This window comes from Marmota marmota, unplaced genomic scaffold (assembly GCF_001458135.2).
Source record: "Marmota marmota marmota unplaced genomic scaffold, marMar, whole genome shotgun sequence".
Taxonomy (NCBI): domain Eukaryota; kingdom Metazoa; phylum Chordata; class Mammalia; order Rodentia; family Sciuridae; genus Marmota; species Marmota marmota.
Genome location: NW_025999960.1, coordinates 8565248 through 8588680, shown reverse-complemented (window position 1 = coordinate 8588680; position 23433 = coordinate 8565248).

Sequence of the window (23433 nt, the reverse complement as noted above, 5' to 3'; positions counted from 1 at the left end):
TTATGTTACTTCTTTTAATTGGTGGCAACTTATATTAATGAACTACAGTGACACTTTGTGAGTTATAATACCAAACATTACCAAATATGCACACCCCCCCAAAATGAAGACATTTTGATGTAGAGAATGTAAATATTTAAATACATTAATTTAAAATATATTAATTATATAAAACTTGTTAGCTCTTATAACACATTTGAAAAGAACAATGTATTTAAATATGTTTCAGTATTTTTTATTTATTTATGAGGCATCATTTCTATATACAGTTTTTTAAATACTTGGTACAGATACATGTAATATTTTAGAAAGATGCCTCTAAGATGTATACATATATATATACATCTATATATACATTATATATATATATATATATATATATATATATATATATATATATATATATATATATATAAACTGACCAAGTTCAAGAGCAGCTACACTTGCTAGTTACGATACTCATATTTGGTCCTAATCAGCAGTGAGCCAAGGATTTTGCTTAAAGCCAGATCATCTTCCTTTATGTCAATATGTTGTTTCTGTAAACAGAAGATGTTGACTTTTTTACATTTGTTTAAACTCCATGTAATTTTCTTTAGAAGTTTAAGTTAAAAAACTGTCTTCAACAGTTTTAAACATGCAGATATAGAAATTTTTAAAAATATAATATGAACTCACATTGTTATTGTTAATAAAACACAATCCATGGAAATATTTCTGAGCATCCTTTGTGAACATGCTGATTTCCTAAATCTCTTCTGAAAAGCAGTTACATTTTTACTCCTTGGCTGCACCTTGTCAACTTTGGTGAGATTGCTATTGTCTCTCCCTTGTAATGTGGTTAACAGCTTTTATCAGATATAAGGGAAGGATTGGCTCTGCCATATTCTTGTTCACCTGTGCTTTCGTGCAGTATCCAGTGTGTGTGTGAGTCATTTCAAGCCACTTATCCATTTGTCAAAGTTTATTTTAATGGAAACAATATAATTAGTACATGAATTCTCTTAAGTAAGTTTACCTATATTTCCACAGTGGGTGGTACAACCAAGACAGGGGGAAGAGGGGCTCTACTGTCAGCCACTAGAATACTGGTTTCCAGAGCTATGTATCTGAATTGTACCTGACAAGCAAAGCAGGTGTGGGTGTGGCATTCTATCTGAATATTAAACATTAGTAAAATCAATCCCCTTCCTTGTTTTTGTGTAAAAGTTAAATATTAATGAGCTTTAAAATTTTCTTTGTACATCCTAATGGATTGCTTGATTGTCACCCCACTTAGGGGCATGGCACAATCCTTCAGAAACCCGGTTTATAAGACTAATTCTTTAGCCTGGCATTCATGACCTTCTCTGAAGTGCTTTCTAACCATGTCTCCACATTTATTCTTCGTTTCTCTTTTTCATAAACCTGCAGAATGCTTCAATGTACCTCATTTTCCCAGGATGCATTGTGCCATAGTGCAAGCTTCCTGTGTATGAAATTACCTGGGGATCTGGTTAAAAGCAGATTCTGAATGAGCAGACGTAGGGTGGAGCCTGAAATTCTACATCTCTAATAAACTCCAAGAGATGCTAGTTTTCTGCTGTGTGAATAGCTTTGAGTAAAGAGAAAATATGGTCACGTATATATTTTTCTAATTCCTTGATCTTGGGAAGATCATACCCAAAGTGTTAGGTTTTCAATACCTATTGTACTATGTCCATTCATTAATTTGTTTAACACATATTTATTGAGTACCTAATATGTATCAGGCATCATGTTGGTTGCTGACAAGTATAGGATTTCAAGTATTAAAGAACTGAGTCTATTGGATTATTGGGTGAATTAAATGACTCAGTATAAAAGGAGGCACATATCAATGTATTTATGCACATGTATGCATTTAAGCAGCATGGATATGCATGTGCATGTATGTATTTAAGTAACCAGCGCAGACACACATATACTTGTGCATGTACACACATTCCTACCAGAAGACCTTTGGTTCACATTGTCCCTACAGCCGGCAGTACCACTACTCTTATCTGTTGCTAGTCTAATCCTACTCCATTTTTTGTGTACTCAAAATTTTTATTTTCCCTTCAAACGGAGCAAAAGCTCTTTATTCTTAAATTTTAAACTTGTTATTTTGTACACAATCTGGCACATACAAAGGCCTTTGTTTTTCAGTATCAATATTCTAATTTCTTGAAGGGGAAAGATCACGTCACATACTTTTGAAATATAACTCATTACAGTTAGAGGGTACTTAATCAAAATATCAACAGTGGTCAGATTACTTTTAAAGCATTATACAAGGTGATATCTAACACTCTTAGATAGTATCTAATTTTTAAAAATTATCTATAAGTTTTCAGTTAAATAGTATCTTGCTCACATGATACAGCTTATGTAAGAATGTATTAAAAGTACTTACAACTATACATTATGACAGCCAATAACCTGTAATAAAAAGACTCAAAGATATTATTTTAATGGTTATCTATTCCATTAACTATGGTTGTTTCTTGACAATAAAGACCTCATTTTATACTATAATGAATTCAGAGTACTTTGCAATAGAGCAATCACTAAGTAGTTGTTGAAAAATAATCAAGATTAGATTTGTTAACACTTTAAATAAGAGGTTTTGGGAAATTTGAAAAAATATATCAGACTAGTAAATTAAAACTCATCCGTTTTCCTTTATTTTTTGTTGCACTTGAGTCACATCCAAGGAGTTATAGACATTCTTAATCTATGCCTTTTCATGGTATCTTTATCCTTTATATGGATGTGGTGGAAACAGAAAACCAGAAGATGACTCTTCTCCCAAGAAACACACTTTGATCACTGCAGGATTATCTGAAAATTCCACATGAAACTTGGTCTACATTGCCTTTACTAGTTCATAACTATGATGGATATCTGGTTTAACTCTGATAAAGAATTAGCGAGTGCATTAATCATTCATTTTCTTTAAAATATTGATTCTTTAAAAATCAGTGATACCTGAACAGCAGGAAAGAAATGTAAGCTAGGGGGCTTTATGGTGAAATGTATTTCTCAGTGCATCTTGACTTCCAGCAACCAAAACTGATATCCCAAGACAATCTTTGCTGTCAATTAGCAAGTATTATTGTTTATCAGTTAACTATTGGTATACCAATATTTCCCAAACTCGGCCACTTAAAAGAGGAAGTATTTACAGCTTTATGAACCCAGCTCGGTTTGGGGCAGTTTTCCAGTTTCATATGGGTTCCGTGGTGTGTATGTGATTAAGGGGGTTCGCTGGATCATGGCTGGTCAATGATGACCTAGGCTGTGACATTTAAGATGACCAGGACCTCCAATCCTTTACCAATAAGCTAAACCAGGCCTGCTCTCATTGTGGCAGGGGTTGGGGTCTGTGAAAGAGAGAGCAGAAGCACAAGAAGCCTCATGGGTCATGGATTCTAAACTGGCCAATGACCACTTCTGGTACCTTCTGATAGCTAAGATCAGTCCAGATTCAAGACAGAGGAAATGATTCTACCTCTCAGGGGAAGGAGCTACAAAATCACCTTGCAAAGGGCACACATAAGGAGTGCTACGGGGTCAGGGATACTCTTACCATGAATCCACTCTACCTTCAAAACTTTAGAATAGAACCCAGTTAATTATCTTGAGGGTGATGATGTATTGTTTTTTAGTTTCAATTTGCATCCCCTTAAATGGGACTCTGCATGAGGGCAGGGGAGTTTGTCTGTGTTTTTCATGCTTTATCAGTGTGGTACTTAGAGGAGTCTTTAGCAGATAGCAGGCATCAAATAAATATCTGTTGATAGAATGAATCAATAAATTTCCAGTGTTCGCCAAGCATAATTTGCTTAGTCTGCCTTAAAGTAACTCAGTGGTAAACTGTTTTCATTATTGCAACAGTGAACAAGATTTTATTTCTGCTATTGTTATTAAAAGACTGGTTTAAAAGGATTTGATAAGTACACATTTATCTTTTATATGTGTCATACCTTTAGTTCTTCTGGCAGTTTTTCTCATTTGGTGTCAAAAAGAAAATATGTCTTGGGGAAATTTTTCTATCAATATTTTGTAGTAATAAAGGAGGCTGAATGAAATACACTGGGGACTGACAGGAGAAAAAATACAGCCTACTGTCTGGGTAGTATGATTAATTTTTTTTAAACACAAATTTGTTCATTTAGTGTGTGCCCACATTCATCTTCCATCATTCAAGCTAATAATGAGTTTCCAAGATGAAAATAATTATTTCACCAAGAATATGATTTAGTGCAAGGTCTATGTTAGTTAAAAAAGAAAACAAACATGCACCATCATTTGCTTAAAATTGTCATCAAATTCCTTCAATTTAATGGTCATATAAAATTTACCCTCCTCCACCCTCCACTCATTCAGATGAACATAAATGTGCACATCCAGCAGGAGCGCCAATCAATTGATCAGCTGATGCTCATTGTTTCCATTTCAGAGTGTTTATGTTTTCCTCCAGCCTCTGCTAATGCGGTGGTGTACGATTTACAGAAAAAAAGTTGCCACTCTCTCAGCATTGCGGCATATGCGAGCACTTCTTTGCTTATTCTTCATGAAGGAATTTAGTTAGAACTTAACAGAAAAACAACAACAACTGGAAGTATCTTTCCCCACCCCAGTGAACACAAAAAATTAATCATCTCAGAGAGGCGGTATTAAACCTGACACTCTGCACAATGCAAATATGGCACAAAGCTTATCTTTACATTTATTTGCAAATGTGTACAGATATGCTTCATATAAATTAATCCTCCATTTCATTATAAGGAAGGAATTACGTCTGTGGTCAAAGGGTGGTGGTGGTGGGAGCGTTAATCTGATTTAGCACAGCATGTGAAAAATTAATTGAAAGTCAGAACTCCATAGTGTTTATTATAAAGTAATTTCACACCAGCTCAGGATTAGCATGGTAACGGGTGACAATAGGTCATCACTATGTTAATTGAAAGACAGCATGCTTTGTATAGAAGGAAGAAAAGAGGGAGGGGGGAGGGAGGGAGACACTATGTCTTATATGAGTTGCTGGTGGTTTGGGACAAAGGGTGCGGACAGGACCCCACTGAAGAAGATAGCCTCTTGCAAAATCAAGTGGCTCTCCTTGTGTGACCTAAGCAAATACTCTGGTGACACGAAGCTATGAATGCTCTGAGATTCCCATAGTTTGAAGTGTTTTCTGGTTGCCACAACCTTCAGAGTTATCTGTTTTCATCTTCCAATGGAAGATGCCAACGTTCTGTCTGATGCTCAGTCTGCAGAGGAAAGGAAATGTACACGGAGGAACTTGGTCAGGTGCTTGAGGTTCTCCTCATCTTTTGTTCTCTGAGGATATAGATTGACTCTCAGAGTCCGAACTATCACCCGGAAGGATTAGTACAATCATCATCATCATAGAGTGTGGGCATTTTTCATTCACCAACTTGAGACCTTATAAAGCCAAAAGCAGAAGACAACTGGGAATAGCCTGTCATTTTGATGTTGTGCTGGATGAGTGATCAAGCCAGGCTTATTCTTCCAGTTGGTGTACAATCCACTGAGCATCTATCTCTGTAGCAGTCAGTGCCCACTACACTCTGCATCCCGACCCTGGGCGGGATGTGCAATGTGGGACCAGAGTCTGCACTGCTGAGGCTGAAGTTGGGAAGCACTTTTTCTGTTTTACTTGCATAATGGAGCGAGGTGTTAGAGAGGTTTCATGATAGGAGACCATGCCACAGGCACAGATCACACAAAATGCGTTGCAAAGAACTCTTATATTATTTAGTGCAGTAATTATTGATGTCTGAGCTTGTGGCTTTGTCAATGACCTACACATTTCCATAGGAGCAACTAAACAAAAGAATGAAAAGATTCAACACACATGTGATCAGACTAGGGACTGAGTCGAGGAAAGCAAGGTCACAGAGGTGGACGGGAGAGAAGCTAGCTATGGAGTATGGGTGAGTGACATGTATGGAAGTCCTGTGTATGGGTGGGGAGGTGGGTGGGCTGGCTAAGAGCAATAGGAAATCAGTGACTTTATTTATAAAGAGAAGAAATTATGCTTTAGGATTCTGCAGCTCTCTGCGCTATAAGCTGATGAGTGTGACCTTTCGGCCTACCCTTTCTTGTAGAAAGTTTGCAACCCAGGCTGACACAAGCTGTTGCAATATGTTAATTTTGACCCAGCTCTGCCACAAATACTCACCATGATCTCTAGACATTTCCACTAAGAAATATAATCATTTCAGACATAGCTTTCAGCACTAGGTAACCTGATGACCTTTCTAACGAAGCTCAAAATTAAAAAAGCAAAAAAACTCCCCCAAAGAAAGAAAAAGTGGTGTGGGGAAATGGGAATGCCACAGAGGCCCTTAGATGGGAAGCTAGTGTTCCATGCCCCCTTTCTCCTTCATTCTTTCAGGAGGCTTAGAAGAGTGTGGTGGGAGGTCAACTGGAAATCATCTGAAAAAAATTGAGTGATGAATTCAGAGAGAATGGGATGAGTCTGGAATCTCCCGTCAAGGAGCTAGGCAATTGGCAAGGAGAGAAGGAAACAGGAATGCAGGCCTTCCCCGCCAAGTGCTCGGTGACATTGGGTCGGCCTTCATTGACTCCAGGGCTGACCACCGTGGATTGCAAACTCCAACGCCACTAAGGTCAGCTGTGCACCGGGAGTGAGTGAAGCAGAGAAGTAGGTGCTTCTAACTGCTGAGCTAGGACCACAGGTTGGGGCAGCTCAGCCTTCTCCATTGCCACCACATGGAGGCGTGACTTTCAAAGAGGACACAGCAAAAAAACATTTTAATGTGAAATCTCTGAATTTCCAAGTGTGTACAACTAATGTAAATGTTTGAATTACTGCATGGACCCAATAAAACTTGTCTATGTGTAAGACATGGCCTTCTGTTTAGCATTTGTTACTGATTTGCAAGGCCTGCCATTTCTTCCCTGAAATCTGCTTGTGGAAAGATAGGCATCCTCTGTTAGTGTGTCTGCGAATTGGTGTTTATGAATATTATACTTTTTGTGAATAGTTTTAAAATTTGTTTTAGCATATTTATGAGAAATTTGAAACTTTAAAATGAAATTTTAGTAAGATCTATTGTTATTTGCTTTTTCTTTTTAATCATTAAATACATTCCTGGTTCAATCTTTTCAAAACTAAAATATAAAAATTGTCTGTATCAGTGGGGTACTATGTTATGTTTCTATACATGTATCCATTGCATATTTAAAAATTTATAGTAACATATTAATTGAGCATATTAATGGGATTCAGTGTGGTATTTTCATACATGTCTGTCATGGACATTGATCATATCATCAATCATCCTTCTTTCACCCTCATCCATTCCCTCTGTCCCACAGCCCCTGTTCTACTTTCGGGTCAAGATTTTTCTTTTTTTAGTCACACATATGAGAGAGAACATGTGCATGTAACATGATGTCTTTCTTTTTTTTTTTTTCTTTTTTTTTTAAATTTTTTATTGTTGGTTATTCAAAACATTACATAGTTCTTGATATATCATATTTCACCCTTTGATTCAAGTGGGTTATGAGCTCCCATTTTTACCCCATATACAGATTGCAGAATCACATCAGTTACACATCCATTGATTTACATATTGCCATACTAGTGTCTGTTGTGTTCTGCTGCCTTTCCTGTCCTCTACTATCCCCCCTCCCCTCCCCTCCCCTCCCCTCTTCTCTCTCTGCCCCCTCTACTGTCATAACATGATGTCTTTCAATTCCATCCATTTTTCTGCTAATGACAGAATTTCAATTTCATTTTTTATGGTTGAATAATATTCCATTGGGTACATATGCCATATTTTCTTTATCCATTCATCTGTTGATGGGCAACTAAATGGATTGCACATCTTAACTGTTGTGGATAATGCCACACTAGGTATGGGTATGCAGGTGTCCCTTTTGTATACTGAGTTTATTTCCTTTGGATATATACCCAGGAATGGATATCTGGATCCTGCGATAATTCTATTTTTTGTTTTTAAAGGACTATCCAAAGTGCTCTACATAGTGGCTGTACTAATTTACATTCCCACCAATAGTGGGTAAGAGTTTCTTATTCTCCACATCCTCACAAGCATTATTATTATTATTATTATTATTATTATTATTATTTTGATAATAGCCATTCTTGCTAGGGTGAGATGGTTTCCCTCTTTGGTTTGATTGCATTTTGCTAATAACTTATTCTATTAAACATTTTTTTCATATATATTTTTTGGTTATTTGTATTTCTTTTGAAAAGTTTCTATTCAGATCATTTGCCTATTTTTTAATTTGATTACTCACTTTTTTGGTCAGGTTTTTGGCTTCATTCTATATTCCGGAAGTCAACTCTGTCAGACAAATAGCTGGCAATTTTTTTCCCATTCTGTATGTTGTGTCTTCACTCTTTTGATGGTTTTCTTTGTTGTGCAGATTTTTAGTTTGATGAAATCCCACTGGTCAATTTTTACATCTGTCTTCTGTGCTCTTGGGGTTCTATGCAGAACCTCATGCCTGTCCTGATATCCAGAAGTGTGTGTCCCATATTTTCTTCTAGTATTTTCAAGTCTTGCGTTAAATTTTTGGTTAGTTTTGAGTTGACTTTTCTGGGGTGAGAGGTAGAGATGAGAGGTAAGTGAGAGAAGATTGACGTTTTCATCTTCCAGCATGTTATAACCAGTTTTCCCAGCACCATTTGTTGAAGAGGCCATCCTTTCTCCAAGGTACACTTTCAACACCTTTGTTGAGAATCAGTTGGCAGAATGTGTGTGGGTATATTTCTTTGTTCTCTATACTGTCCCATTCATATATGTGACTTTATATGCCAATACTATGCTGCTTATGTTTACTATATACTAAGTCTTAAAATCAGGTATTTCAAGTTCTCCAGCTTTGCTCTTAATGTTCATGATGACTTTGGTTATCTGGGTCTTTTGTACTTCCACATATATTTTTTAGGATTGTATTTTGTAGTTCTGTGATGAAAGTCACTAGTATTTTAATGGAAATTGCATTGAGTCTGTAGATACCTTTGGACAGTATGGATTTTTTTTAAGTTTCCAAATATGAGATCATGTTTCTGATGAACATAAATAATATATATATGCAAGGGTACATATACCAATGTCCAGATGACACTATTGACTTTTTTAAGAGAGAGAGAGAGAGAGAGAGAGAGAGAGAATTTTTTAATATTTATTTTTTAGTTTTCCGTGGACACAACATCTTTATTTTATTTTTATGTGGTTGCTAAGGATCAAACCCAGCGTCCTGCGGCGCATGCTATGCAAGTGCGCTACCGCTTAAGCCACATCCCCAGCCCAACTTTTAATAATATTAGTTTTTCTAATCCATGTGTATGGGAGGTCTTCCCATATTTTAGTGTCTTCAGTTTTTTTTCATCAATATTTTGTAGTTTTCATTTCATTTTCCTTTGTAAAGTTTATTCCTACATTTTTTGATGGCTATTGCAAATAGGATTATTTTTATGATTTATTTCTCAGAAAATACATAACTGTTATATAGAAAAGGTACTGCTTTTTCTATGTTGACTTTGTATACTGCTACTTTACTGAATTAACTTATCAGTTCTAACAGTCTTTTGATGAGAGTCTTTAGATTTTGCTATGTATGGATTATAAAATTGGGTGGTCTTCTAGACTGAGTATGGAAGAGTTTCCTCTCTTTCAATTCTATGGAATGGTTTAAGAAGCATTGCTGTTGGTTGTTTACAAGTTTGGTAAAATTCAGCAGTGAAGTCATTGGTCCTGGGCTTTTCTTTCTTGGGAGACTTTATTACTGATTCAGTCTCATTACTTGGTATTGGTCTTTCAAGATTTTCATATCCTCTGGGTTGAATTTTGGTATATATGTCCATATATGAAAAGAAATTTTTGTCCATATTGTCTAGATTTTCCAATTTAACATGCAGTTTTTCAAAACTACCCCTAATAGTCCTTTGCATTTCTGTGGTGTCAGTTGTAATATCTCCTTATCATCCTAATTTTACTTATTTGAATCATCTGTGTTTTGTTGTACGTATATAGTATAGCCAAAGGTTTATCAATTTTATTTGTATTTTAAAAAAGCCAGCTCTTTATTACCTTTATTTTCTGTATTTTTAAGACTCTATTTAATTTAGACTACTTAGTTTCAAAGGACACATTTTCATTTCTGCTCTGATCTTTATTATTTCTTTCCTATAATAATTTTGCATTTGGTTTTTCTTAGCTTTTTGTCTTTAAGATGTGTCATTAGGTAGTTTACTTGAATCATTTCTTCATTTTTTTTAAATGTAGGTAGTCATTACTTCAAACCTTTCTCTTGGTGCTTACATTGCTGTACCTTATGTATTTGGTATGTTATTTTTTCATTTTCATTTGTTTCAAGAAATTTTTAAATTTCCCTTTCAACTTCCTCAATGGCCAACTATTTGTTCAAAAGCGTGTTGTTCAGTCTCCATGTATCTGTATAATTTTTTAAGTTTTCCTTGTTGTCTTGTAGTTTTAAACTATTGTAATAAAACATGATGTAGGATATAATTTCAACTTTGATGAGCTTATTAAGTCTTGTTCTGTGGTTTAATATATGGTTTATTATAAAGAAAGTTACATGCACTGATGAAAAAAATGGGTATTCTGCTGCTATTGAGTGAAAGGTCCTATAAATGTCTGTTAAGTCTATTTGATCTATACTATAGTTTAGCTTTGTTTCTTTGTTAATTTTATAAAATTGATGATCTAAATATTAGTGAGAATTTTTCCTAGTAAAAAGCCTATATGATAGGAGGAAATGGTATGACTTATTTCCTCTATTATTGAAATCTCCCACTATTATTGTATTGGAGTCTCGCTTTCTTTTTAGGTCTAATGGAATTTGTTTTATAAAATTGGGTGGTTCAAAATTCAGTGTATACGGGAATTACTTTTATTGTGTATTCTTGATAAATTGATCAATTGATCATTATCTAGTCAACTTTTTTGTGTCTTCTTAACATTTTTTTTTCTCTTAAAATGTTTTTGCCAGGCATAGCTACTTTTTCTTGTTTTAAGATTCCATTTACTGAAAATATAATTTTTCACTTTTTCCATCCTTTTAATTTTAATCCATGGGTATCTTTACTGGCAATGAATTTCTTTTAGGAAAAAAAAAACACACATTTATTTGTAAGTCCATTCAGCCAGTCAGTTTCTTTTAATTGGAGACCTTAGTCCATATACTTTCAAGGTTACTATTAAAAGGTATGAAATTATGCCTGTCATTTAATTGGTTTTCTCTAGTTGTTTTGTATATTCTTTTTTCTTCCTCCCTTGTTCATCATATAATCTAATGGTTTACTGTATCAATAATGTTTGACTCTTGAATTGGACATTATTGCCCTATGTGCATATATGACTACATGACCAGTGTGATTCTACATCATGTAGAACCAGAAGAATGAGAAGTTATACTCCATTTATATATGATATGTCAAACTGCATTCTACTGTCATGTATAACTAAATAGAGCAAGTAGAAAAGAAAATCCATATACTTGTCACCCAGCTTCAACAGGTATCAATTAGCCAATTTTTCTCTATACCTTATATTACTTACAGTCCTGAGTCGCATATTTTATCTGTAAATATTTAGTACATATGTCAAGAAAAGGGCTCCACTATTTAAACAAAATTGCAATATCATTATTGAATGTCTAAAATACAACAGTACCTTTTCAGTGTCATTGAATATCTAGTCAATATTATTATTTTCTGAATCTATAAATAATATTTTGTGCAGCATTTTTCTTACTTGAAGAAACAATTTAGTATTGTGAATTATTATAAAAGAGGCTATTCAGATAAAATAAAATTCTTTAAAAAGACTCATTGAACTACTTCCCATACAACACTAAGTATTTGAAAAAGGGGTTTTTTCTGCCTTGATTATATATCTGTAATCTGATGTATAAATATATGTGTGTATCAGGGAACTTCACCTTTATGCATAGGTAGAAAAATCCAATCAAGTATAACTAAACAGACCAGTGAAAGGAAGTCTCCTTCTAGAGGAAGGAGAATGGGAGAGGGAAGGGAGGCTGGAAGGGAAAAGGGGGAGAAGAAGGAAGAGGAATCATTTAAAGTGAACTCCATCCATGTATGTGTTTTTCAGACTGAACCCAGTGGCTATGTATAATTATAAAGCTCTAATAAAAACAATGTGTATGCAAAAACAATTTGATTATTTTCTAATTCTCTTTTATGTATCTACGTTTCTAGTGGGTTGTATACTTTTAAATACTATCATGATGGTAGTTATCTTTCTTTTCTTTGGATATTGAACTCCCTTTAGCCTTTTTCATAAGGCCTTATGAGAACTGAGGGAACTAGATTCCCTCAATTTTTGCTTATCTTGAAAGATATTCCTTTCTCCTTGGTTTCTAAAGGATATTTTTTGCTGTGTATAAAAATCATGGTTGGCAGTTATTTTTTTTCAGGATTTAGAATATATCATTCCATTTCCTTTTGGCATGGAAAGTTTCTTCTGAGAAATATGTTGTTAGTGTAATGGGATTATGCTCGTATTGATGTGGAATTTTTCCCTTGCACATTTAAATTTTTTTCTCTTTGTTCTGTACTTTGACAGACTAAAATATGTCATGATGAAGATCTTTTCTTGTTGTGCCTTTCTGGAGTTCTTCCTCCTGTATATGGACATCAATGGCTCTCCCAAGATTAGGGGAATTTTCTGGTATTATTTCATTGAATAAGTTTCTATACACTTAACCTTTATTTCCTCACTTTCAGATGTTCCAGTGATGCAGATGATTGATACATTTATGGCATTCTGAAGACCATGAATGCTTTCTTCATTCTTTCTTTTTCTTTCCTGTCATAATTGCAAATTTAAAAGATCTATATTCAAGTTCAGATTTCTTTCTTCTACTTTGATCAAGGCTGTTGGTGAGGTTTTCAACTGAATTTTTATTTGTGTTATTGATGTTACATAACAGTGGCTTTATTTCTAGATGTGCACATAGCGTAGTTTGCCTGTAGCTTCTTTGGCTGTGATTAGCAGTTCTGGGCACAGTGCTAACATACGCTGTTGGAGTGGAGGAGACTCACTGACTGTACTGGTCAGACAAGAGTGGGTACATTCTTGTAGTTTGGGCAGGTGTTATAGACATCAAAACGTGTGTGGGTGCACGCTGTGTGACTGCTTCTATGATGGCAGTGACTGCCCTTACCATGTGGTGCGGGTGTATTCATGCTCTACTGTTATTGGTTCTGTTACTTGTAAGGGTATTTGGCTGTAATACCAATACTTGTGGAGGGTCTGAGTACTTGCCCTCTAACTAAGCAGTGGTGTAGGCCCAGGTATTTCACAGGGAGAAGTGGCAAGACCCATAGCACCACCCTCCTGTGAAACTCATGCCCATTCCTGACAAAACACCAACATTAGAGGAGGTGCAGAGGCCAGAAATGGTGGGAACTGCACAGACATGGTGGTAGATGGAGTTGTGGTGTTCCTCTCTGCTGCTAATATACGCATGCATATCCAGAAGTGTGACCTCAGGTCCCCCAGCTATGTGCCCCTGGGTATAGGGCAAAATTCAGGGCTTTTCTCACCCTGTTTCAACTGTACTGTTTCCAGGGAGTGAACAGGAGTGGGCAGCAGCTGGATCTGGCCAAAATTCCTCTTGGGACCTCCCTTGGCTGTGTGTGCCCAGAGATGGAGTAATGCCTGGAGCATCGCTCCTCTGACTTCCTTAGCTCAACTGTCTGTGGGAGCAAGTGAGGGTGGAATATAGTGATCACCTGGCAAAGATTCTCTCTGGACCCCTTTAGGATTGTGCCCCAGAGCAAGGTGGCAGTATGAGCCCTGGCTTTGCTGAAGACTTGACCCAGCATGCTGCTGTGGGCAGGGCAGCAGTGGAGCCATGGAGTCCTTTCCCTGTTCTGTTAGTGACAGGTGACCATTTGTAGCAGAATAGGGAGGTGGCAGGAACCATGTGGATGACTGCCTTTATTCTGGAACCAGTGTGAGTCCACATATGGCTGGCAACTTCCCTGGTTTTAGAGGGAAAGCTCTCAATCTCCCAGTTTGGGGAGAATTTCCTTCTGTTTCCCTTCAGGTTACAACACCTGTACCCTACAGTGCAGGGCACCCAGTGAATTGGAATGAGAGTCATTCTACTGAGCCATGTTTACTCTCCACTGAGCCATTGGAAGTCATGGGATGCCAGAAATGGGAATATTCAAGAGCTTCTAACCCCTCCAGAGCAGTCCAAATTCAAACAATACGTCTCTTCTCAAGATGGCTCCTGGCTAGAGCACCCTCCCAGTGAGTTCGCTGGGAAATGATGTGATATTATTTTCCAAAGCAAGGATACTGTGTGAATTTAAAGTTACTTATACAATTTTATGAAGATTGTAAAACTTTCCAAGGATTGCTAGTAGGATTGCCAATATCTGTGGTGATAGAGTTGACTGGGTTTCTGTCTTTCACCCTTGTCTCTACTGAGCAGAGACTCTCTGTTTCCTGCTGTGGAGCTGGGGTGGCAGGTGCCAGAATAGAAAAAGATACACTCATATATTGTTGGTGAAACTTCAAATTAGTATTACCACTTTGGAAAGCAGAGTGAAGATCTCTGAAATGAAACATAAAACCACCATATAACTCAGCTATCCCAGTCCTTGGTATTTAACCAAAAGAACTAAAATTTATACATCCAATGCAATGTTTATAGCAGCATAATTCACAGTAGCCAAATTATGGAATCAGCCCATCAATAGATGAATGGATCTAGAAAATGTCTAGACACAGTGGAGTTTTACTTGCCATTAAGAAGAATGAAATAATGGCATTTGCCAGTAAATGGATGGAAGTGGAGAAAACCAAGCTAAGTGAAATAAACAAGACTCAGAAAATCAAGAGTCAAATATTTTCTCTTATGTGTGGAAACTACAGCAGAATAAGGGAAGTAGAGGAAAGAATTTGATATTACAAATATATAGGAAAGATCAGTGGAGTAGAAGTAGGAGAATGAGGGAGAAAGAACAGGAAAGAGAAAGAAACATGGAATGAATCTAACAGAATCATGTTATAAACATATATAAATGTACCAAAGGGAATAATTCCTTCTACTATTATGTAGAAAGTACCAATTGAATAAATAAAGGAGTGAAAGGAAGATTTGTAGAGTAGAAGAGTGATAAAAGGGGGAGGGAGAAGAGGAGAAAAGAGAAAGGGAATGGGGATTGAAATCAAATTTCTTGCATGTAAAATTTTGTCACAATTAACACAAATAGTATGTATAATTATGTAATAAAAAATTAAAAAATGGAATGTTTGTTTTCTTTACCTTAACTCACTTTCAGATCATCATTGTTCAAATAGATTCAAGTCAATCTTATGATAGTTATTACCATAAATGTAAAGAATGTGTCCACCAAGTACAGTTTAATGCTTTATTTTGCATAAATGCCTGTATATTTGCTGTAGTGAAATTAACCACTTTTTCTCAGTTGATTTTGCCAATTTACACCTGGTTTTTGAAGGTCTAAGCTTATTCTGTACATGTAAGGTTTTTTTTTTTTTTTGAATAAAGTTTTGCAACTTTTCATTGGTTGGGTTTTCCCCTTAAGAATAAGTGAAGCATCATTTGTCCTCAATTTTGATTTGTATACAGGTGTCTCCCAATGTACTGGGTCTTATTAACTGTATGACTATTGCACTAGTGTATCTGAAATAGTTCAGAATCATTTTAACACAGACCTATTAGTATACCTTTTATTATTACTGCAATTAAAACATCCTCCTAGCTTTAAAAAAAAATGTTGAATGAGAAAATAGTTCATGAAACGCTGATGTTGTATATTTTTGTTCCCAAAGAGCAAGTATTCTTTGTTCTGAAGTAGGAACTCTTAAATGTGGATTTGCTCATGAATTTCAGTTGACTTTCAGCAGTCTACAGTTGTAGACAAAATTGTTTATGCAAATATGCACTGTACACTTAGTTTTAGAAGGGAGAGAGGGCTCATGGTTTTCATTTCCAAAAAGAGTCCATGTCTCTTCCACATGATTAAAACTACCTACTCCTCTAGATCCACCTGGTAATCTTTAACTATTTATGCTCCAGAACAAAAGTGTGCATCTTCCTTGTTTCATCTGTATCTCTTGAGGTTCAGTTAGGGAAATAAAATGATAGGGGGATCATTTATCATACCTATAGTATAAAATCTAGAATTATACATTTGATAAATGTGCCAGATCATCAGGACAATCATTATTAAGTTACTTCTAAACAGATCAAATTAATTTCCTAGACATTTGAGTGGACATATATATATGAGTTGGTAAAATTGATACTTTCCTAGAGTTGTGTTTTAAGTGATAAAGTGGGTGGACATTTGTCATTCTTTTAGCAGTTCAACATTAAAACTACCTTGTTAGATTTTGGGAGTCCACTTAATGTATTTCTGATGGTAGTGTATGGGATGGGAGAAAAAAATGGAAAGAAATTCAGGTTCAAATCAGTTCAAGCCATGATTATATGAAAGGGATATTTTCCCAAATTAATTATCTTCAAGAAAATAAGTGAGTCTCTAGAGAGCCTTATAAAGTTATCCAGGGCCTCAAGATTTTTAAAGTCTTTCTTGAAAAGGGTATTACCCAGAATAAAAAAATAACTAGGTAAGGAAATGGCAAAAAGTGGTTGAGAATCAAGAGAAAACCAACATAAAACAAAGAAACAGGTTCATAGTAAACACAGATACAGGATGAGTTAGACTTAAAGTAATTCCAGAAATTATATAACAAGATGATAAATTTCCAGCAGATCGGAAACACAGAATCGAATAGAAATTCTAGAACTGGCAAATACCAAAAAAATAATAGATAATTTGTGTTTAATTGAAGATAATATTCAACTAAAGTAAGAATTATGCAATGGAAATACAGGTCAGCAGAAAATATCTTGTCTAAAGCACAGAAAAACAATAGATTAGAAATTTCGATGAAGAACATTAGATGTGGATGGGATGCCAAGAAAAAGTCTAAAGTATAATTGCAATTATGGGAGATGAGAATGAGTTTAAATGAGGATGAGATGAAATAAATATTTTATTCTTAAAAGAATAATGTCACAAAAAGTTTCCAAATGAATGCAGGATTCAAGCAATAGTTTCAAAAGGTACTGTATTCCCAAAGAGAACTACACAGAAGCACATAATAATGCCGCCAAATATGAAAGACAGAAAAATGTTAAAATAAGCCAGAGGAAAATGCTATCATACCTTCAAGGGAACAATAAGGCCTCATAAACAAACATACTGCAAGACAGAAAACAATGATATTACCTTCAAAATGCTGATGTTTTCTACAATTAGAAAAAAATAGTATTAAAAAGAGCAAAACAGATAGGAACTAATGATTCCAGACAATATGAAGACACAGACATCAGATTTACCCTCCTGCCAAACAGAAACTAGACAAATAAAAACTAGACAAAATAAAAGTTTTGAAAACACTAAACATTAAAACTATGAAAAAGTCCCTGAGAGATGCAGAACAAAGAGGTAAGCACACAGTTACCCCAGCTTAGTGGCTCGAGAAACTTTCCAGCCCAAGTGCAGGGCAGGAAATCTTCAATGTTTAATGATAAGAAATCAAACTACCCAATAAAGGATGGAAAAATATTTGAACAGACTCTTCACCAAGGAATAAATGAACTTCAAATAAGAACATAAAAAGATGCTCTATGTTATTAATCATGAAAGAAGTAGCCATTAAAACCACAATTATACCTTACTACATACTGATTAGAATGGCTAAAATCAAACCTACTGATCATACCAAGTGTTGGCAAACCACTTTGGAAAAGTGAATTTTTTTTTTCATATACCTACTATGTCGACCATTCCATTCCCATAAAGGTAAGAAGATGTGCTAATATGGAGATCTGAGCACAAATACTTGGAGGAATTTTATTTGCATTAACCTCAAATTGGAAACATTTCAAATGTCCCTCAAAAGTTAACTGGATACTTTGTTGTATATCCAGACAATAGAATACTACTCTACTCATTAATTCAAATGGATAAGTTTAAAATAAGTAAGCAGAGTGAGAGACCAATCTGCAAAAAAAGAGTACATATCCGTCTGAATCCATGTGTATAATCTTCAGAAAATGCAAATGAATGTGAAAAGAGATTAGTGGTTATTAAGGATAGGAGGATAGTTAGAGGCAAGAGGGAATGAATTCAAAGAAGCACAAGGAACTTTGGGATTGGATATGTTCACTTTCTTGATTATATTGTGGTTTCATGAATGTATTATGTAAGTAAGAACTTGTCAATGGGGTTTGGGGCGCTGCTCAATGAATGGTTCAGCATATAGTTAACATGTACAAGGCTCTGGGTTCTATTCCCAGTAACCCAAAACAGCCACCACCAACAACAAAATTCACAAAGTTTATCAATTGCACATAAACAGAATATCTTGGCATTTTTGACAAAATAATGATGAAATAATGTGTTTTACTAATTTTGACATGCAGCTAAAACCATGTTTAGAAGGAAATTCATAAAAGAATTCACATATCATAAAAGAATAAGGTTTAAAATAAATACCACAACACCTGCATTTTTATTCAGGGCAATGTGATCCAAAATGTGGCAAAAAATAGTGAAAAATACATGCCCATGAAGCATGGGCAGATGTTTGCAGTACATAAATGTACACTATATCTGTGCTATTTATATTTCACAAGGGAGTCAATTAAGAAAAATATATCTCAAGACATCCTTAGGGGGAAATAATGAAAATTACTTGAGAAACACTTTTCTAAGTGTGCATATTAAGAAATTTCAAAAGGAAAAGCAAATTAAACACAAAGATAGGACATAAATAATAGTAGAAAATAGCCAAAATTAATGAAATAGACATCCAATATTAACAGGGAAGTAGAAGACTTGAACAGCACTATAAATCATCCAGCTCTATAGACACATATACAACACTACACCAACAATAGAAGAATATATATTCTTACAAAGCAATCCTCATTAAGTTCAAAGAAATTGAAATTAAACAATGCATTGTAAGATCATAATTAGAAATCATTAACTTAAAGAAATTTGTGTAATCCACAAATGTGTAGAAATTAAGCAATATACTAAGAACTAAGTCAAATGATTCACATATTCTAACTTTCAAACTTACACAAAGCTATAATAATCAAGACAGTGTGGTACTGACATGAGGACTAACACAGATCAATGGAATAGAATTGAAAGTTTAGAAATAAAGACTCATTTTCATGGTTAATTGATTTTTCAGCAAGGGTGTCAAGATAACACAATGGTGAAATAGTAGTCTTTTCTTTTTTTAAAAAAAAATTTTAATTGATTTAAAAAATTATGAAGTCAAACAACAACAAGTGCTGGAGAGGATGTGGGGAAAAGGGTACTCTTGTACACTGCTGGTGGGACTGCAAACTGGTGCGGCCAATCTGGAAAGCAGTATGGAGATTCCTGGGAAAGCTGGGAATGGAACCACCATTTGACCCAGCTATTGCCCTTCTTGGACTATTCCCTGAAGACCTTAAAAGAGCGTACTACAGGGATACTGCTACATCGATGTTCATAGCAGCACAATTCACAATTGCTAGACTGTGGAACCAACCCAGATGCCCTTCAATAGATGAATGGATAAAAAAAAATGTGGCATTTATACACCATGGAGTATTACGCAGCACTAAAAAATGACAAAATCATAGAATTTGCAGGGAAATGGATGGCACTAGAGCAGATTATGCTTAGTGAAGCTAGCCAATCCCTAAAAAACAAATACCAAATGTCTTCTTTGATATAATGAGAGCAACTAAGAACAGAGCAGGGAGGAAGAGCAGGAAGAAAAGATTAACATTAAACAGATACATGAGGTGGGATGGAAAGGGAGAGAAAAGGGAAATTGCATGGTAATGGAGGGAGACCCTCATTGTTATACAAAATTACATATAAGAGGTTGTGAGGGGAATGGGAAAATAAACAAGGAGAGAAATGAATTACAGTGGATGGGGTAGTGAGAGAAGATGGGAGGGGAGGGAGGGGGGATAGTAGAGGATAGGAAAGGTAGCAGAATACAACAGTTACTAATAGGGCATTATGTAAAAATGTGGATGTGTAACCGATGTGATTCTGCAATCTGTATTTGGGGTAAAATTGGGAGTTCATAACCAACTTGAATCTATTGTATGAAATATGATATGTCAATAGCTTTATAATGTTTTGAACAACCAATAAAAAAAATAAATTAAAAAAAATAAATAAAAAATAAAAAAATAAACGACAGCGGAATGCATTACAATTATTATTACACATATACAGCACAATTTTTCATATCTCTGGTTGTATATAAAGTATGTTCACACCAATTTGTGTCTTCATGCATATACTTTGGATAATGATGTTCAGTAGTCTTTTCAGCAAAGGTACAAGGACAACTGTACATTTACATGTACATGAATAATATTGGACCCCCATGTCACATCATATACAAAAATTAACTCACAATGGATCAAAGACCTAAATGTAAGAGTTAAAACTCTTAAATTCCATGACCAGTAAGTACAGGAAACATTGCTTATGCTCCCTAGCTATCAGGGAAATGGAAATCTAAACTATAATGAGATAACAGTTCATGCCTTTAAGGATGGATATAATTAATAAAACAGACAAAAACACATGTTACCAGAAATGTAGAGAAATTGTGACATTTGCACCTTGCAAGTGTGAGTATAAAAAGGTATAACCACTTTAGAAAAATGGTTTGCAATTTCTCATTTCCACTCCTATATATGTACTGAAGAGAAATGAAAATAGTCTATATTAAAAACTTGCACGTGGTGGCTAATAGTAGCATTATTTATAATAGCAAAAAAATGAAAAATAACTCAAAATGCTTATCAACTGATGAATGGATAAATAAATGTGGTATAGCCATATAATATTATCATTTGGCTATTAATGGAAATTAAATATTGTTACATGCTACATTGTGGATGTTAATGAAATTTCTAAGTTAAAGAAGTCTGACCTAAAAGATCACATATCATGTGATTCAACTTAACATGAAATGTCCAAAACAGGCAAATCCATGAAAACAGAAAGGAGATTAGTTGTTGCCTAGAGCTGAGAGGATTAAGGGGAAATAAGGAATGTTGTAAGTTTTTGCCCAGATGGCAATGTTCCAAGATTGATTGTGGTGATAGTTGCACACCTCTATGACTACACCCAAAACCACTGAATTTTATTCTTTAAGTGAATCAGTTATGTGGTACGTGAATTATGTTTCCATTAGGATGTGGCGTGTTGCCAAGATACTGTCAAACAGGGTAAAAGAAAACATTTTTTCACAGATAGTGGGAGTACATTTGGTTAAACAACTTTGAAAATTGACTATAGTTACTACATTTGAGAATACTCTATAACCCAGTAATTTTATCATTTTTGTCATAGAATTGCTTTTATTTGTGCACCAAAAGATGTGTGCGAGTATGTTCTTAGGAGCATTGTTAAAAACTAGAAACAACCCAAATGTTTATCAGTTGAGTGGATAACTCCATATTCATATAACAATTATAATATTTTCTGAATATCTGAAAATCTTCTGAATTTTAGGGTCTCCTACTCCCTACACTTGCTTCAAAGTTGTATGTGTATTTCATATATACATATGGTGTTTATTTTGGGGAGAGGATTAAGGTGTTCTCACAGGCATTCATGGCTTTAAATGAGCCAAACATTTTTTCCATGGGTTGTTCAATGAATGCTGGCCAGTGTTTTTCAAAAAGCACTGAAGAGTTTTTAAAGATGCTCCATAGAACACTGTTAAATATAACCTCTCATTTGGAAATTAGTAATACTTATGGTTTTTGTATAATCTTGACTGTGATGAATCTTATATTATTTGGGTTATCTTAGCCTCCACAAACTAATTTGACAAAGGAATTAAAATCTCCTTTCTCCAACTCTATGTGTGTGTGTATGTGTGTTTTAAAGAATATCTGATATCTTTTTTAATACTTATTTTTAGGTGTAGTTGGATACAATGCCTTTATTTTCTTTATTTATATGTGGTGCTGATGATCAAACCCAGGGCCTTGCACATGCTAGGCGAGCGCTCTACCGCTGAGCCACAACCCCAGCCCGATATCTGATATCTTAAAGAACTGTTATTTTTTGTAAAATATTTTGAAAAACATTCATGTATAACAATTCTGAATGCAGGGATATTATAACAATTTCTGGATGTAAAAGACTATATGAAAAATATATAATTGCTCAGTGACCCAATTCATTAAACTATTGAGAGCAAAACTCAGGTATTAGGTGAAATCATTCAGTCCTTGTTTATATACAATTGACTCAATACTCTTCTATATTCTTAAGAAATCCAACTAGTGTCATAGAATTTAAATTCCCAGGGGTTTACATTCTCATGTGTATTTCTGGATCTGGGTTCCTGTTTCCACTGAACATTTTTTTTTAAATTGTTCTTTTTAGTTATTTATGACATTATAATTTATTTTGATATATTATACAAACATGGAATATATCTTATTCTAATTAGGATCCTAGTCTTGTTGATGTACATGATACCCATTGATTGACCATTTAACAAACCAAACATATGCTGAGTATAATATAGTCTATGTCCCATTAGGGACCATGCTAGGTAATACATGATCACATTAATTAGTGGTGGTCAGAATTTGAACTTCTCCCCCTTTACAATGGTACCTTTACTAGTTTTTCATAGTCTTTTGTCGCTGAAACAAAAGACAATCTAACAAAGAATATAGAAATATGATAAGTTTTGGAAAATTTTCTGTGGAAAATTTCCTTTAAGAGTTTGATGCTCTTGTAACTAAAATATTTCTTCCCATGTGACTGCTATTTTCTGTTTGTTTATTTCAAAATCCCCTGGAAGACCTACCAGAAGAAAGGCTATTGAGCTAGGTTGAGCTTTACTTCATGGGAAGGGAGCATCTCTGAGCTGAATTCTTTTCCAGGATAATGAAATTTCATATGAGGCATTTGGTGTTCTGGGATTCAAAAAGGTTATCAGCTAAGCATTTATAATAAAAGCCCTCCCTGCTTTCCCCTAGCATTCACTGGGAAGATGGGAGTGCTATCAGTTTGACATTTCTGTCAGAACTGGTATTTGAACCACTGGATGATTCTGACAAATGCCACTGCTGTCATTGGCTCAGTTTTAATTATACCTGACTGAAGCTTTCAATGGCAGCAAGCAGAAAACTTAATTAGTTGGAGTCCAGAGCATGAGCTGGCTGGAGGATTCCCAAACAGTGTATGAGCTTTCAGCAGGGAAGTGACCATGTTTAAATCCACCTGCCTTGGCAGGGAGG